The sequence below is a fragment of the Oryctolagus cuniculus genome, chromosome 1 (assembly GCF_051225735.1).
Source record: "Oryctolagus cuniculus isolate XC-2025 breed Fujian yellow rabbit chromosome 1, ASM5122573v1, whole genome shotgun sequence".
NCBI classification, from domain to species: Eukaryota; Metazoa; Chordata; class Mammalia; order Lagomorpha; family Leporidae; genus Oryctolagus; species Oryctolagus cuniculus.
Genome location: NC_142867.1, coordinates 216,424,506 through 216,440,243, shown reverse-complemented (window position 1 = coordinate 216,440,243; position 15,738 = coordinate 216,424,506).

Genomic DNA, 15,738 nt, shown 5'->3' with positions numbered 1-15,738 from the left:
GGGTCCTCCATCCTTCTGTTCACTCCCCAGTTGGCCACAACGCCTGGAGCTGTGCTGATCCAAAGCCAGGAGCTAAGAGCTTTCCCTGGGTCTCCCATGTGGGTACAGGGGCCCTAGCACTTGGGCCATCTTCTACTGCCTTCCCAGGCCACAGCAGAGAGCTGGATCAGAAGTAGAGCAGCCGGGACTAGAACTGTTACCCATATGGGATGCCAACACTGCAGGCTGTGGCCTCACCCGCTACGCCACAGCACCAGCCCCTATAACTTTATAATTGACTCATATTGGCCTAGAGTCCCTATCCTCTCTGGTGCTAGGAGAAAATTTAAATTTAAAATTCCTGATTGGGTCAATATTTAGTCAGTATTCTCCTTTTTCAAAGAGTTTCTTCTCCCACTCATTCCCTGGGTATTTTCACCAGCCACACAGCCCTGTCCCACCCAAACTAAGTGAAGCAGAGGTGGACAGTTCTAGAATTGGCCGTGCCATTTAGGTTCCCCTCTGGGGAATGTGAATGGATTTGCTCTGTTGGGCGAGTCAGTAGCTACCCTCTGTAAGGGTCACCCCTGCCCTGAAGAGAGCCTTCCTCCTGCTGCCCAGGAGCTCCCCAGGGGGCCTATCTTCGATCCTCCCAGCTACCCCTTGGGCCTTCTCGTCTTCGTGAATTAAGTTCAGTAAGTTCCGTTCTGTGCGATCCACAAGGTAGCATACTAGGGAGCGATAAAACATCTGCATAGTTTTTACAGTACAGTACTGAAGCCTCTACCTAATGCGTGACTTCTGTAACTAGCTAAAGGGATCTTTTTACCATTGCTATCTTTTCTTAGACTGTTTCTTAACGTGTTGATGTTGCCGAAATCCGAAGCTCTTCCCCCCACCCGCCGTGTTCTGAGTTCAGTTAAATCCCATGTGCATTTACTAATACCTGCTCTGTAAAGCACTGCGCTTTGGGGACAGAAAGCTGAATGAGACTGCCCTTAAGAAGGTCACAGTGCAGAGGATCCTGTTCAGGTGCCCAGCAGTCCTGGGCGGAATGCAGCTGGGCGCGAGAGGCCTCCTGGAACAAAGGTCAAGACTGTGTACTCGAAGAAACATGGGAAGTGGCCAGATGAGAGGACTGGAGAGGAGGAAGGGGAGGGCGGGAGTGGGCTCAGTAGAAGCCCAGGGCTGACGTGTCGGCGTCGCTTCCCCCAGATGGTGAACACGGGCAGCTCGCCCTCCCTTTGTGCCTGTCACTCCCTCTAAACAGGAGCAGCGCACACTCTGCCTACTTCATAAATGGTACAGGCCAGTATTTTTCTTTCTTTTTTTGCAGATTTTTTTATTTGAAAGAATTATACAGACAGAGGAAGAGACATCCACTGGTTCACATCCCAAATAGGCCAATCTGAAGCCAGGAGCCAAGAGCTGCTTCTGAGTCTGCCATGTGGGCACAGAGGCCCAAGGAGTTGGCTATCCTCTATTGCTTTCCCAGGCCATAGCAGAGAGTTGGACCAGAAGAGGAGCAGCCGGGACTCAAACTGGCGCCCATATGGGTGCTACAGGTGGAGGCTTAGCCTGCCACGCCACAGTGCTGGCCCCTACTTTGAGGCTTAACTGTGCCACAAAGCCGGCCCCACCAGTATTTTAAAGTGCAAATCTCAACTCACTGCTGAGAAGTCATCTGAATGGTTTAATAGGACGTGACCAGCTTTTTTTTTTTTTTTTTAATAGAAAACAGCACGCCGCCGCATATAGTAATAGGTGGTTCTGTTTCATGACTCTTGTCCGTGTGTTTGTGTAGATTTTACTTAGTTGCTTATTGTCTCTTCCACTATGTAAGGCCTTGGAGAATGAGGATTTTTGTTTGTTCACCTCTTTCTTTCTTCCTCTTTTACTTTGTTTACTACTTTATTCCACTTAAAATAGTGCTTTTGGTGTATGGTAGATGTTAATGCCCACTTGATGAAAGAATGAATGGAAGAATATACATGACCCAGGTTGTGATGAGCAGTGTGTTTTTTACTATGAGTCATGACCAAAAGTTCCGAAAGCCACTGGTAAATAATACAGATGACAGTGCTTGAATAAAAACTGAAATGACTCAGTAATTTAAGGGCAGATTTTCTTCCTGAATAACCTGAATTGTCTCATTAAGCTGTTTGAGTTCTTTGCTTCACGTTGGCAATAGAAACTCGGTCTTTCTGTGAGTTTATATGTGTTGCCCATTGAGGCAAGAAATTTGGCAAATCTGGTGACACTGAGAACGGAAGATGAACGGAATGTGAACTCCTTAGTGCAGTTCATCACGCGTCTCATTTCACAACACTAAACCGAACCAGTATTCACTCGGTGCTTTTCTCATTCACCTCCGCGTGCAAGGTCACAGGGACCCAGGGAACACTCAGTGTGTGTGAGCGTGGGCTGCAGGGGAAAGGGGAAAGAACACAGCCATTGTCCTCAAGACTCCAGGGATCGGGGAGGGTCAGACAAGCACGCTGAAAACACGGAGCGCCGCCTGGCGAGGAGGGAAAGAACCGAGCGACCGTCCCACCGAGAACCCGCACTCGCAGTTGGCTCTCCAGGGGAGGGGATTTGAGCCAGGAAAGAGGAGAGCAACATTCAGAACAACTCCCTACACTTAGGGAAGAGAGCAGGTGCGGGGCCATGGTGAAGCCACTGGAAGTCCAGTTTGGAGCACAGATTTGTACAGGTTGATAATAAGAAATGAGGCTCACAGGCGGAATTGCTGTTCAAGAGGGTCTTGAATTCCAAAGTGAGCTAAGTATCTTCAGATCGGCACATAGCGGGGCGCCACTGAGCATTTTCAGGCATTGGCTGGTGTAGAGGAACCAATTCAGCCCTCTCCTCTCTACCTTTCTTCTCCCCGGCTTTCTTACCCAGCCACCCCCAAGAGCCACTTGAGAAGGAAGAAGCCAGGCCTCCTCACACAGCATTCATCTCTGCAACAGCTCCATGAGGCAGGGAGGGGATGTTCTCAGAACCTCAGCAGCCATCCTTCCTCCTCCTAACGGTTCCTGGGTTTGTACTGGCCATGACCCTTCAGAGGAGGCTAACTGCCCCAGCAACAGGAGTGGGCCTTAGGTGCTCCCAACCGGTCAGGGAGCTCCCTTCTGCCACAGCGAGTGGTTCAGGTAACTTGTGCCCAAGTGTCAGCACGTGGTATTTCCCCGATACCAGACTTGGTTCAGGATTGGCCGCCTGACTCAATTGAGACTCGGAGATAGTTGCTAAGCGCATGGAAAAGATGCATTATCACCTTTCTGAGAACACTGCCCAAAAAGTCTCCCTGGAGATGTGTAAAAGGAAACATAGTTCCCTGTGTGGTTGCCAGCCGTCATGTGACCACCAGGAAGAGCCAGTCCTACAATCAACCCACCATTCTAAAAGCTGGAGCAGAAATATAAGGAAATGGTTGGGGCCAGTGTCGTGGAGTAGCAGGTAAAGCTGCTGCCTGCGATGCTGGTATCCCACATGGGCACTGGTTCATGTCCCGGCTGCTCCACTTCCAATTCAGCTCCCTGCTAATGGCCTGGGAAAGCAGCAGCAGATGGCGCAAGTGCTTGGGCCCCTGTACCCATGTGGGAGGCCTGGAAAGAGGTTCCTGGATCCTGTGGCTATTTGGGGAGTGAACCAGTGGATGGAGGACCTCTCTGCCTCTGCCTCTGCCTAACTCTGCCTTTCAAATAAACAAATTAAAAAAAAAAAAAAAAAAACTGGGCCCATAATGATACCACTGGGCTGCTGAGTCGAACAGGCCCAACCCAGGCTGTCTACCTTTCCTGTGGAATTCCCAGTTATGGGAGGTAATGATCATTGTTCAAGCTGGCAGGGATATTTGTCATTTGCTATGTAAATACCTTAATATCAGGTCTACTAATTTGCCCACTATGTCTTAGCTACACTTCTAGGCAATGAGGAAACAGAACTCCAAAACACCAATCCATCATGTCTAAACAACGCTGCCTCGACCCACCTGCCCCAATGTTGTGCTCTGATCGCCCACCCAAGGGAGTTGTCCCCTGCCGTCTCCTCCCCGCTGTCCTCTGACCCTCCCCTTCCCAGCCACATCCTTCCCTGTGACTTCTCCAGTGAGTCATGTAGTGCGCATGCTTGTGCGCCTCCTTAGAGGCCGGCCAGTGATCGTGTGTCCCCGGCCTGACCCTGGCCCTTCCCCAGCAGAGTGTGTGCACGGTTTCCCCAGTGCCTCCCACTACCCTGCCCCACTGCTCGCCCTGCTCTTGTGGCTGTGCCCTGCTTCCTGTTGAAGGCTGTCTGCACTTGTCTTCCCTTGACCCACACCCCTTTCCAGTGCTGCCCCGTTCCGCGCTTCCTTCTATAACCCGCACCCTCCCCCCTACCCCAAAGCATTGCCTATGCTAGCCGCCTCTCTCCTACTAACTCTGGAACCCAGCCCAACGAAGTTCATTACCTCCACAAATTCACAGAAAATTATTCTCGCAAAGCCACCAGTCACTTGAACTTGGCCAAATCCAGTTGTCAGTTTCCATCTCTGTCTTACCTGAACCCTTCCGTAGTATTTCACACAACTGATCACTCCTCTTCCTTGGAAGCCTCACTGGACTCCAGCAGCCCCACTCCCTACTGCCTCTTCCTGCTACCTTGTTTCTTCCTTTTCAGTCTCATTTGCTGGCCTCTCTCCTTGCAAGTGCAAAATGTTGTTATGCCCTAGAGACCAGCCTTTTGGTCTCTTCTCTATCCTCATTGCCTGAGTAATCTTACCCAGTAGCATGGCTTTATGCACTACTGTTTGATTACTTTCCAATTATCTCACCAGCCCTATACTCCCCAAAGATGGGTGCAGTGGAACCCTCCCACTTCTCATCAAAAGGTGCGGTCTGTGTTCCCTCTCTCACGTGGGTGTCAGCCTTGTGACTTGTGCTGACAAATTGGATCAAGATGCGAGGAGCTGGCACTGTGGTGCAGCGGGTTAACGCCCTGGCCTGAAGCGCTGGCATCCCATATGGGCTCTGGTTCGAGACCCGGCTGTTCCTCTTCCAATACCGCTCTCTGCTATGGCCTGGGAAAGCAGTGGAAGATGGCCCAAGACCTTGGGCCCCTGCACCCTCGTGGGAGACCTGGAAGAAGCTCCTGGCTCCTGGCTTTGGATCAGCACAGCTTCGGCCATTGCAGCCAATTGGGGAGTGAACCAGGAGATGGAAGACCTCTCTCTCTCTCTGCCTCTCCTCTCTCTCTGTAACTCTGCCTTTCAAATAAATAAATATTAAAAAAAAGGTGTTGCATCTGTTCAGACCTAGCCTCTTAGTGAACCCTCAGCCTCTCCCGTCCTCTCTGGAGAAACCAGCCACTAAGTAAGAATGCTGACTCCCTGTGAATGCCATGCTGTGAGGAAGCACAAGCTAACCACAGGGGGAGCTCACGGGCAGCACCGAGGTGCCAGACATGTGAGTGGAATCTTCTCGAATCCCGCTCAGCCCAGCCCCCATCAGAATGCAGCCAAATGAGTGACCCCGGCTGACACCACTTGGAGAGCTGCCCGGCTGAGTGCAATCTGCAGAATTGTTAGAAACAATGAATCCTTCTGTCTCAGCTCTCTGGGGCTGGGAAGAGAGGTAACTCTTCATCTCCAAGCTCTCGGATTCATTGTCAACATATCCACTTGGCAGTCCATTAGGCATTAAACTTACTGTGTCCAAAATTCAACTCTCGACATCTTAGCCTCCCAGCATAGTCTTTCCCCAGCTCAGTAAATGGCTATTTGCATCGCCACAAACGGGCCATTCTAGACTGTTTATCTCACACTCCTTTTCAATCATTCAGCTGTAGCCTGAATATACCTCAAATCTTGTGGAATTCTTACGCCACTAGCATCTTGGTCCAAGATACCTCGTCATATGCCTAGGCTACTGCCATAGCCTCAAACTTGGTCTCCCCCTTCCATGTCTTCTCCCTGCCCTCCATGCCACCCTGCAGTCAAGAACATTCAACACAGCAGAGTGGTCCTTTAAAAATAAGCAAGCCACTGAAGACGGTTCAGATGAAGACTCCCCCGTTGGAAAAGGCTTAGATCATTTAGGTCTGACACGGGGCCAGGGCAGTGGGTGAAATCGTCCTAAGAGAACGCTCTCTTTTTTTTTTTTTTTTTTTTTTTGACAGGCAGAGTGGACAGTGAGAGAGAGACACAGAGAGAAAGGTCTTCCTTTGCCGTTGGTTCACCCTCCAATGGCCGCTGCACTGCGCCTATCCAAAGGCGGGAGCCAGGTGCTTCTCCTGGTCTCCCATGGGGTGCAGGGCCCAAGTACTTGGGCCATCCTCCACTGCACTCCCGGGCCACGGCAGAGAGCTGGCCTGGAAGAGGGGCAACCGGGACAGAATCCGGCACCCCGACCGGGACTAGAACCCGGTGTGCCGGCGCCGCAAGGCGGAGGATTAGCCTAGTGAGCCGCGGCGCCAGCTGAGAGCTCTCTCAATCTGTGGCCAAGAGAGCCAGGGGAGGGTGAACCTGAGGGGGAGAATGTCGAGTCGCAGCCAAAAGGCCAGGGCACATGGTGCTCAGGCTCTCCCAGAAGCCAAGGAGAAGGCTTTTTCGCAAGCACAGAGGGGGCAAGGTGTTGCTCAAAACTGGTATTGTTAGACAGGACTTTAAATTTTAAGAGTTAATATATATGGCCGGCGCCGCGGCTCACTAGGCTAATCCTCCGCCTTGCGGCGCCGGCACACCGGGTTCTAGTCCCAGTTGGGGTGCCGGATTCTGTCCCGGTTGCCCCTCTTCCAGGCCAGCTCTCTGCTGTGGCCCGGGAGTGCAGTGGAGGATGGCCCAGGTGCTTGGGCCCTGCACCCCATGGGAGACCAGGATAAGTCAGCAAAAGGAAGACCATTCTCTCTGTCTCTCTCTCTCACTGTCCACTCTGCCTGTCAAAAAAAAATTAGGAAATTAAAAAAGAGTTAATATATATGTGGATCTGTTGCAATAACACAGTGTGGAGTTACATAAGTAATGGTACATAATGATGTTATACATAATAGTGGTAGGTTACATAATAGTTACATAACAATGGTAGGTAACGGTTATTGGATTTTTCCAGATAGTGACTAAGTACCAGGTGTTGGTCTAAGCACTTTATATGTATTCCTATTCAGGTTTACTTATTTAAAAGGCAGTGTGACAGGGAGGGAAAGGGAGAAGAAAATGGAGACAGAGATCTTTCATCGCTGGTTCATTCCCCAATGCCCACCATAGCCAGAACGAGGCCAGACAGAAGCAGCCAGCCAGAACGAGGCCAGACAGAAGCAGCCAGCAGCCTGGAAGTCCATCCAGGTCTCCCACGTGGGTGGCAGGGACCCAAGTACTTAAGCCATCATCTGCTGCCTCACGTGTGAAGCTGAATCAAGCAGTGGTGGGCCTTGATCCCGGGCACTCTGATACAGGATTACAGGTGTCTTGAGCAGTACTTAACTTGCTGTGCCACGACACCTGTTACTAATATTCTTATTTAATCCTCACAGCATTCCTGTACTGTGGATATCATTCTGACTAAATCTTTAAAAAAAAAAAAAAAAAAGATGAAATTGAGGCCCAGAGAAGTCAAACAACTCACGCGAGATTATCAAACTAGGCAGATACAGAGCTGAAACTTGAACTTGAGTAGTTTCCTTCCAGGAATCCTGGGTTTTTTTGCCTTTTTTTTTTTTTTTTTTTTTTTTTGACAGGCAGAGTGGACAGTGACAGAGAGACACAGAGAGAAAGGTCTTCCTTCGCCGTTGGTTCACCCTCCAATGGCTGCCGCGGCCGGCACACCGCGTTGATCTGATGGCAGGAGCCAGGTGCTTCTCCTGGTCTCCCATGGGGTGCAGGGCCCAAGCACTTGGGCCATCCTCCACTGCCTTCCAGGGGCCACAGCAGAGAGCTGGCCTGGAAGAGGGGCAACCGGGACAGAATCTGGCACCCCGACCCAGACTAGAACCCGGTGTGCCGGCGCCGCAAGGCAGAGGATTAGCCTACTGAGCTGCGGCGCTGGCCTTTGTTTTGCTTTTAAAAGTACTTAGTTTTTCCTTTAATATAAACTTAAGTAAAAAAATGAATCAGTTTATGAACATCTGAAACGAATAATAGAACAGGTGAAGTCAGCTCTCACACGAATTGTGGAGGTGGGACTCAAATGACCGACTCTGGAGACAGCACCCAGGCTGACGGGCCACTGCCTGGCTGGGAACCGTGCACAGTCTACGCAAGTACTGAGCACACAAAACAAACAGCAGGCCAACCTTTCCCTGCCTCCAGGGAGGCCAAATCACATCCTTTCAATTCTGGGCCATTAGCCAAGGGACAGACGGCAACAAAAGCGCAAATACAGTATTAACTAAGAACTGTCATCGATGGGTTTGTTACCGGTGGGGGTAACGTTCTTTAATAACGTCCTTAAAAACTCAACTGGGTTCTTTAAATTCGGCCAAACTCTTCAACATTATTACAATAGTTAACTGTATTAGGAATGTGCTACATTACTTCCTTGATTACATTTTGAACATTTCCACAGCTGAGTACATTGTAAATACTCCAGCAGGAATTTCTATTTCTCATCCTTATTTCTTTGGGATCCCAGGAGAAATACAAGAATCTTGTTTATTGCAGAAATACATCTTGTTTAATGTCTCTCATGTCAGTCCCTGGTGTCTTACCAGCACAAATGGTAGCAGGAAAGTTCCTAACAGAGGAAGGAATAAAACAGGGCAACCAAAAGGAAACGCACTGGGGCAGGCGGCTGGGGACGCACCCTTTCTGAAATCAGCCAGACCGCCCTGGCCCTCCGAGCCTCCCTTGTGCACTGGGAGGTGCTGTGATGCATTCGTGACGGGGGCATGCTCCAGGCACCCAGAGTTCCCTGGGACCTCCACCCGACACTCCACATCCTCTCTGCTCACCTGGAATTCCTCTTATTGCCTCCAGCAGCAGCTCCTGGAAGAGTGTGTGACCTCAATGCCCAGCAGAGCACACGCTACCCTGGGCCCTGGGTCTCCTGCCTCAGTTTGCCAGTCCTCACAGTCCTCGGACCCCATCTCAATCTGTGCGTCCTCACTACTGCTCTCTGGCTGCCAGAGTCGACCCCACGGTTCCCACTGATCGTCCTGCATTAGAGGGAGGAAACAAAGTGCGTCCCTGGGTCTAGGGCAGGCACGGATGCCGTCATGCTGATAAGAATAACATTTTACGGAGTCTCGCAGTCACTTACACAGCCTAGCGAGTTTGCCTGAATCTCGCTGGTACCTTAACCGTGTTGGTCAGCAGCAACCTTGTCCCCTCTGTGCACATCCTCCTTCTCACTGGAAGAGTCGGATTCTATGAGACTGCGAAGAGCCTTCTGGAATCTCCAGGATGAGCCCCCCCTTTTTTTTTTTTTTTGGTAAATCCTCCTTATGGAAAATTACAAGCATATACAGAAGAACAGAGAAGCACGAAGCACATAATGAATCCTTGCATGCTTATTATTTTGCTTTAACAGTGACTCCCTAGGCCAAGCTGTGTATCATCAATGCTGTCATCTACTCTACCCTCTGGATTATTTTGAAGCACATCCTTAAATACTTCAGGGTATATCTCAAAAAGCCAACTCTTAAAAAAAAAATCTATCTGGGTTTCCGTGTGAAAAATGTTACATGCATTATGCATTTTCCTGGGAAAATGTCCAGAGCCTTTATCAGTTTTTAAATTAAAGTTTAGGGGCCAGGATCACAGTGCAGTGGGTTAAGCTGCTACTGGCAATCCTGGCATCCCATACTGGAGCGCTGGTTCAAGTCTCAACTACTCTGCGTCCTATCCAGCTTCCAGGGGCTGCGTCAGAGGAGACAGTGGAAGATGGCCAACTTGTCGGGACCCTGCCATCCACTGGGAGATCCAGACAGAGTTCCAGGCTCCTGGCGTTGGCACAGCCCGGGCCACTGCAGCCATCTGGAGAGTGAACCAGTGGACTGCATCTGGGAAGTGAACCAGTAGGTAGGAGCTCTCTCTCTGCCTCTCAAACAAATTAAAACAACTTGAAATGCTGCTGAAAACAAGGAGAAGAGAGCCTGTTTGTCCGAGAACCTGTAATTCTCAAGGAAACATCTCATCGTTTTACCACTGCCGCCAGAAATGCTTTTCAGAAACTTCTTTCTCAGAAATGATCCAGCTGTTGTGTAAATAGAGCAAGTTTCTACTTTGTCAGTTGAGAGGGTTAAATGTAATCTCCAGAAGTCATAAACAAACATGTCAAGAGCAGACAAGCATTAGTTAAGGGCACCTGCACTGTGGTCAACTTATAATAACCCTGAAAATTTCCCTGCCCAGTGAGACAAATCGCCATCAGAGGACCAGAGGGAGAACAGTCAGAACAACCATTTCACCCACAACACGATCACCAAAGCGTACAACACGAGCAGGAATCACTCGTAGATACCCTCACATTGCGAAATACAAAGGAAAACATCACTTCCAGGAACATGATACTACAATTTAAAAAAATGTGCAAACCATGCACACCCTTGATTGCATTAAAATAAGTACTTTTAAGAAAACAGACAGAAAATATACATTAAATTATTTTATTTTTCAAAAATCTGGGTTAAACAGTCAAGCTGCATGTACATAAATCAAACCAAACACCGACTTAAAAACAAGTAAACCTGGACCTTCCAAGTTATCAACACGTGACGATCAGTACAGGGCTGGATTAGATGAACAAGGAAATCCCTTCCACCGCTGACACTCTACAACAAACAGATGTGACACCTGCTCTCCCACGTGTGTGCTCCCATGTACACATGCGTGTGTGCAGATGCGGGCATCATCAAGAAAGAAAGAAGCTGGAGATGGGACAGTCACATCATTCAGGTCACTGAGCACCTCCTCCATCAACCAGAATGACGAGTCCAGTGTTCAGAAACAATGGCGGCATCCTCTCTGTTGAACAAAAGTACATACCCAGAACACAGAAAACACGAGGGGCGCAGGCGTGGCCTTATTCGGGAAATACAGCCACATAGGAAATGTTTAAATCAAAGCTTTGCATTTCTTTTCTAAGTAGTGCGGTTGGACAGACTTTTGTTGGTCACAGCTAAGCAGGGGGAACCTGGCAAGGTTACCCTGGGCATCTGCCCAGGAGGGAGTCTCTGCGTCTCTTTGGGGAAAGGCTGTGTTGTGTTTTGCGGATGTGGAGTTGACACTGGCAAGACCACTTGGGGCACGGATGGAACTTTTGTACTGGCCAGGAAGGCCAGGGAGGCCCAGGATGCAACGCTCAGCAGCCCTGTGTGCTTTCAAGCCCTTCCAGTGTGAGCAAAGGAGAAAACACGGGAAGCCAGCGTTGAGTTCTAACTCTGCTGCTGTAGATCCCAGAAGTAATTTATTTGTCTTTGTGCCGCTTCTAGTCCCTTAACATCTGAATTTAAACAGAGTCCCATAAAACTCTAGGCACAGCGCAGGAAAGCTCCTCACAGCCTGGCCAGCATCCTGATGCTGAAATGGAACTTTTCATGCACTTGTATCCTCAACCCAGCTTTGGTTTTCTTGAGCACTTTCCAAAACAGACAGATGGCTGGCGCCATGGCTCGCTAGGCTAATCCTCTGTCTGCGGTGCCAGCACCCCGGGTTCTAGTCCCGGTTGGGGCACCAGATTCTGTCCCGGTTGCTCCTCTTCCAGTCCAGCTCTCTGCTGGGGCCCGGGGGTGCAGTGGAGGATGGCCCAAGTGCTAGGGTCCTGCACCTACATGGGAGATCAGGAGGAAGCACCTGGCTCTTGGGTTCGGATCGGCGCAGCACGCCGGACGTAGCGGCCATTTGGGGGGTGAACCAATGGAAGGAAGACCTTTATCTCTGTCTCTCTCTCTCTCTCTAACTCTGCCTGTCAAAAAACAAACAAAAACAAAAACACATACATTCTGGAATTTTCTGGTTTTGTGCCCACTCTTAGTTCTGCACCTGAGGAGCATGGAGAAGTACATGGGTTGCAGTCAACAGGCTCTGGGTAGGCCACTGGATCCCAGAACAGACAGGGACCCTGGCCTCATCTCACTTGGAAGCAACAGACTCCTTCAGGATAGTGTTTAAATGGTGGTGGGGAAAATCAAGAGCAACTCATGCGTTATTTGTAAAAGATGCATCTGGGGCCGCCATTGCGGCACAGCAGGTAAAGCCACCGCCTGTAACGCCGGCATCGCTTGTGGGTGCTGGTGAGTCCGGCTGCTCCACTTCCCCTCCAGCTCCTTGCTACTGCACCTGAGAAAGCAGCAGAAGCTGGCCCAAGGACATGAGTGCTCGCACCCACGTGGGAGACCTGATGAAGCTCCTGACTCCTGGCTTTGGCCTGGCCCAGCTCGGCCACTGTAGCCATTTGGGGCAAGAATGGGTGGTTGGAAGATGTGGATGTGTGTGTGTGTATGTGTGTGTTGTGTGTATGTAACTCTGATTTTCAAATACATAAATCTTTTAAAAAAGGCATCTGGAACTTCTATTTATAGTATAATTATAATGAATTATTTCAGTCATAAAAATTAATAGGCACTGTTGTGTGGCAGTTATTCTTTTTATTTTTTTAATTTATTTGACAGGTAGAGTTAGACAGTGAGAGAGAGACACACAGAGATAAAGGTCTTCCTTCCATTGGTTCACCCCCTAAATGGCCGCCACAGCCAGCACGCTACACCGATCCGAAGGCAGGAGCCAGGTGCTTCCTCGCTGGCCTCCCATACCGCCAGCACGCTACACCGATCCAAAGGCAGGAGCCAGGTGCTTCCTCGCTGGCCTCCCATGCAGATGCAGGGCCCAAGCACTTGGGCCATCCTCCACTGCTTTTTTTTTTTTTTTTTTTTTTTTTTGACAGGCAGAGTGGACAGTGAGAGAGAGAGACAGAGAGAAAGGTCTTCCTTTGCCATTGGTTCACCCTCCAATGGCCGCCGCGGCCGGCGCGCTGCGGCCGGCGCACCGTGCTGATCCGATGGCAGGAGCCAGGAGCCAGGTGCTTTTCCTGGTCTCCCATGGGGTACAGGGCCCAAGCACCTGGGCCATCCTCCACTGCACTCCCTGGCCACAGCAGAGAGCTGGCCTGGAAGAGGGGCAACCAGGACAGAATCCGGCGCCCCAACCGGGACTAGAACCCGGTGTGCCGGCGCCGCTAGGCGGAGGATTAGCCTAGTGAGCCGCGGCGCCGGCTTCATCCTCCACTGCTTTCCCAGGCCACAACAGAGAGCTGGACTGGAGGAGGAGCAACCGGGACTAGAACCCAGTGCCCATATGGGATGCCGGCGCCACAGGCAGAGGATTAGCCAAGTGAGCCACAGCACCTGCCCCATGGCAGCTATTCTGAAGTACATCTTCTTGTATTAGTGCAGCCTGTTCATGTGTTCAGGTAGGGACTTTGGGCTTCTTTGAATGTATGGCTTCCAGCCATACTGTCAACTGTTTATGTCCTGTAGTTAGTGGATACCATTCTGATGTTTAATATCCAAAAGTCTCTTGAAGTTATAATATTAAGCAAACATTGTTTTATTTAAACCAAGCTGTGTAGACTACAGTACAACTTCACAAGACTAGTATGTAGCTGGTATGTTTCCTGGATGCTTTTTATAACTAAAAATATGCTAGCTCTTAACATAATGTTCCCAGGTCAGGGGAGGTGGTGTTCAGCCTAACAAGTAAGATGCTGGCATCCCGCACTGGGGTACCTGTGTTTGGTTCCCGGCTCTGGCTCCTAACTCCAGCTTCCTGCTAATTCTGATCCTAGAAGGCAACAAGGATGGTACAAGCAATTGGGTTCCTCCCACCCTTGTGGGAGACCTGGATTGCATTCTTGGCTGCTGGCTCTGTCCAGGCCATTGCAAGCATTTGGTGGGGGGAACCCAAGGTGTGAGCTTGCTCTCTGTATGTCTGTCTCTGCCTCTAAAAAAAAAAAAAAAGAAGAAGAAGAAGAAGAAGAAGAAAATCCAAAATCACACTTTTTCCTCTCAAAATTCTCTATTGTGTATTTGGTGCTATAGAGTAGAAGTCTGAAGGCAGAATGTTCTTTTGCTTTTTTTTTTTTTTTAAGATTTATTTATTTATTTGAAAGTCAGAGAGAGGTAGAGAGAGAGAGACAGAGATCTTCCATCCACTGATTCACTCCCCAGATGGTTGCAATGGCCAGAGTTGGGGCCCAACTCTGTGCAGGGGTCCAAGCACTTGGGCCATCCTCCACTGCTTTCTGAGGCACATTAGCAGGCAGCTGGATGGGAAATAGAGCAGCCGGACGCGAACTGTGCCCATATGGGATGCCGGCGATGCAGGCAGTGGCTTCACCTGCTGTGCCACAGTGCCGGCCCCAACTTGATACCTTTTCACTGGATGCTTGAAGGACTTTTCATTCTCTGCTTGTGAACATTTGTGTCAGGAGCTGCTTAGGTACTGTTCTCTCTCTCTCCTTCCCCGCCCAGGCCCCGCCACTGGAATGTAGTATGTCTTTGCAGTTTATAAACACAGACTTTAATTCAGTTCAGGAAAGATTTCATTTTTATAGCCTGTTATATTTTTTCTCAATATAGCCTTTCCAAAGAAAAGAAAAGTTGGTAATGTCAGCTATTGTTCTTTCTCCATTATTTTTATTTGTTTCTTTTGAAAAAGCATTGGGAACAAAATCTCAAGTTTATCCCTCACACAGTGAGTTAAGCATTGATATTGTTTTTTTCTTCTCCCAATGTGGATTTTAATCTATTGTGCTTTTAGCTTTCTTGAAATCCTTCTATTTTCTTTTCCATTTTATTCTATTGCTTTTTTCTCTTAACGCTTTCTTGTTTTAAGACAAGCTCTTATTTATACATAGAGGCAATTCTTCTGTCCTTCCAATGACAAAGGAGAGTCCTAAAATTTTGTTTCCCTTCCTAGATCGCTTTCAGTTTTAAGAGTGTTCAGGAAACTCTCCATTTCCCTTGGTTCATGTCACATCTTTTTAAAAATTATTTTATTTGAGAGAGAGAGAGAGATGAGAGAGAGAGAGAGAGATGGGGGAGAGAGAAAGAGCGTGAGAGAGAGCCCTTCCATCTGCTGGTTCACTCAAACGCCTTCAAATTCCTGCAACAGCCAGGGTTGGGAAAGGCAGATTCCAGGAGCCAGGAACTCAATCTGGGTCTCCCAGGTGGGTGGCAGGAACTCAAGTCCTTGAGCCATCATTTCTGCTCCCCAGGGTGTGCATGAGCAGGAAGCAAGACTTGGAAGCAGAACAGGTGTTTGAAACCAGGCACTCCCAGGTGGGACGCAGGCATCCCAAGCAACATCTTACCTGCTGTGCCAAACACATAGTGCCCCAGTCGTATTTTCAAATGGCTCATTTTGCTTTTAGTTCTCTATATTCATCCTCACACATGTCCTCTTGTTCCTGGCTCCTGACACTTGAGTGTTTGTTGCACCTCGCTTTGAGTCAAACCCCAGGTCCACAGCAAGGTTGCATATTTCCAAGTCCGACTTCCAATTCACCGCTTTTCTATCATCAGACGTGGAAAATCCTGATCTGCACATTCCGCTACCTGGCTCCATGTCTACTGTTTCTGCCTCCATGGAAATGGCTCTATTCTCTGCACAGTCCGTGTGTCTATCAGCCCCTCTCTGCTCAGGGTGGGGCCCCAGGGATTTGGTGCTGGGGCCGAATTAGAGGCAGCCGGGTGAGAAGGGAGACAGGGTGGGCCCTAGACCCTTCCTCTGCACAGTGTGCCATCTGGGAATGAGGATGTGCCAGCGGCTTCTCCAGCTCAGGAGCT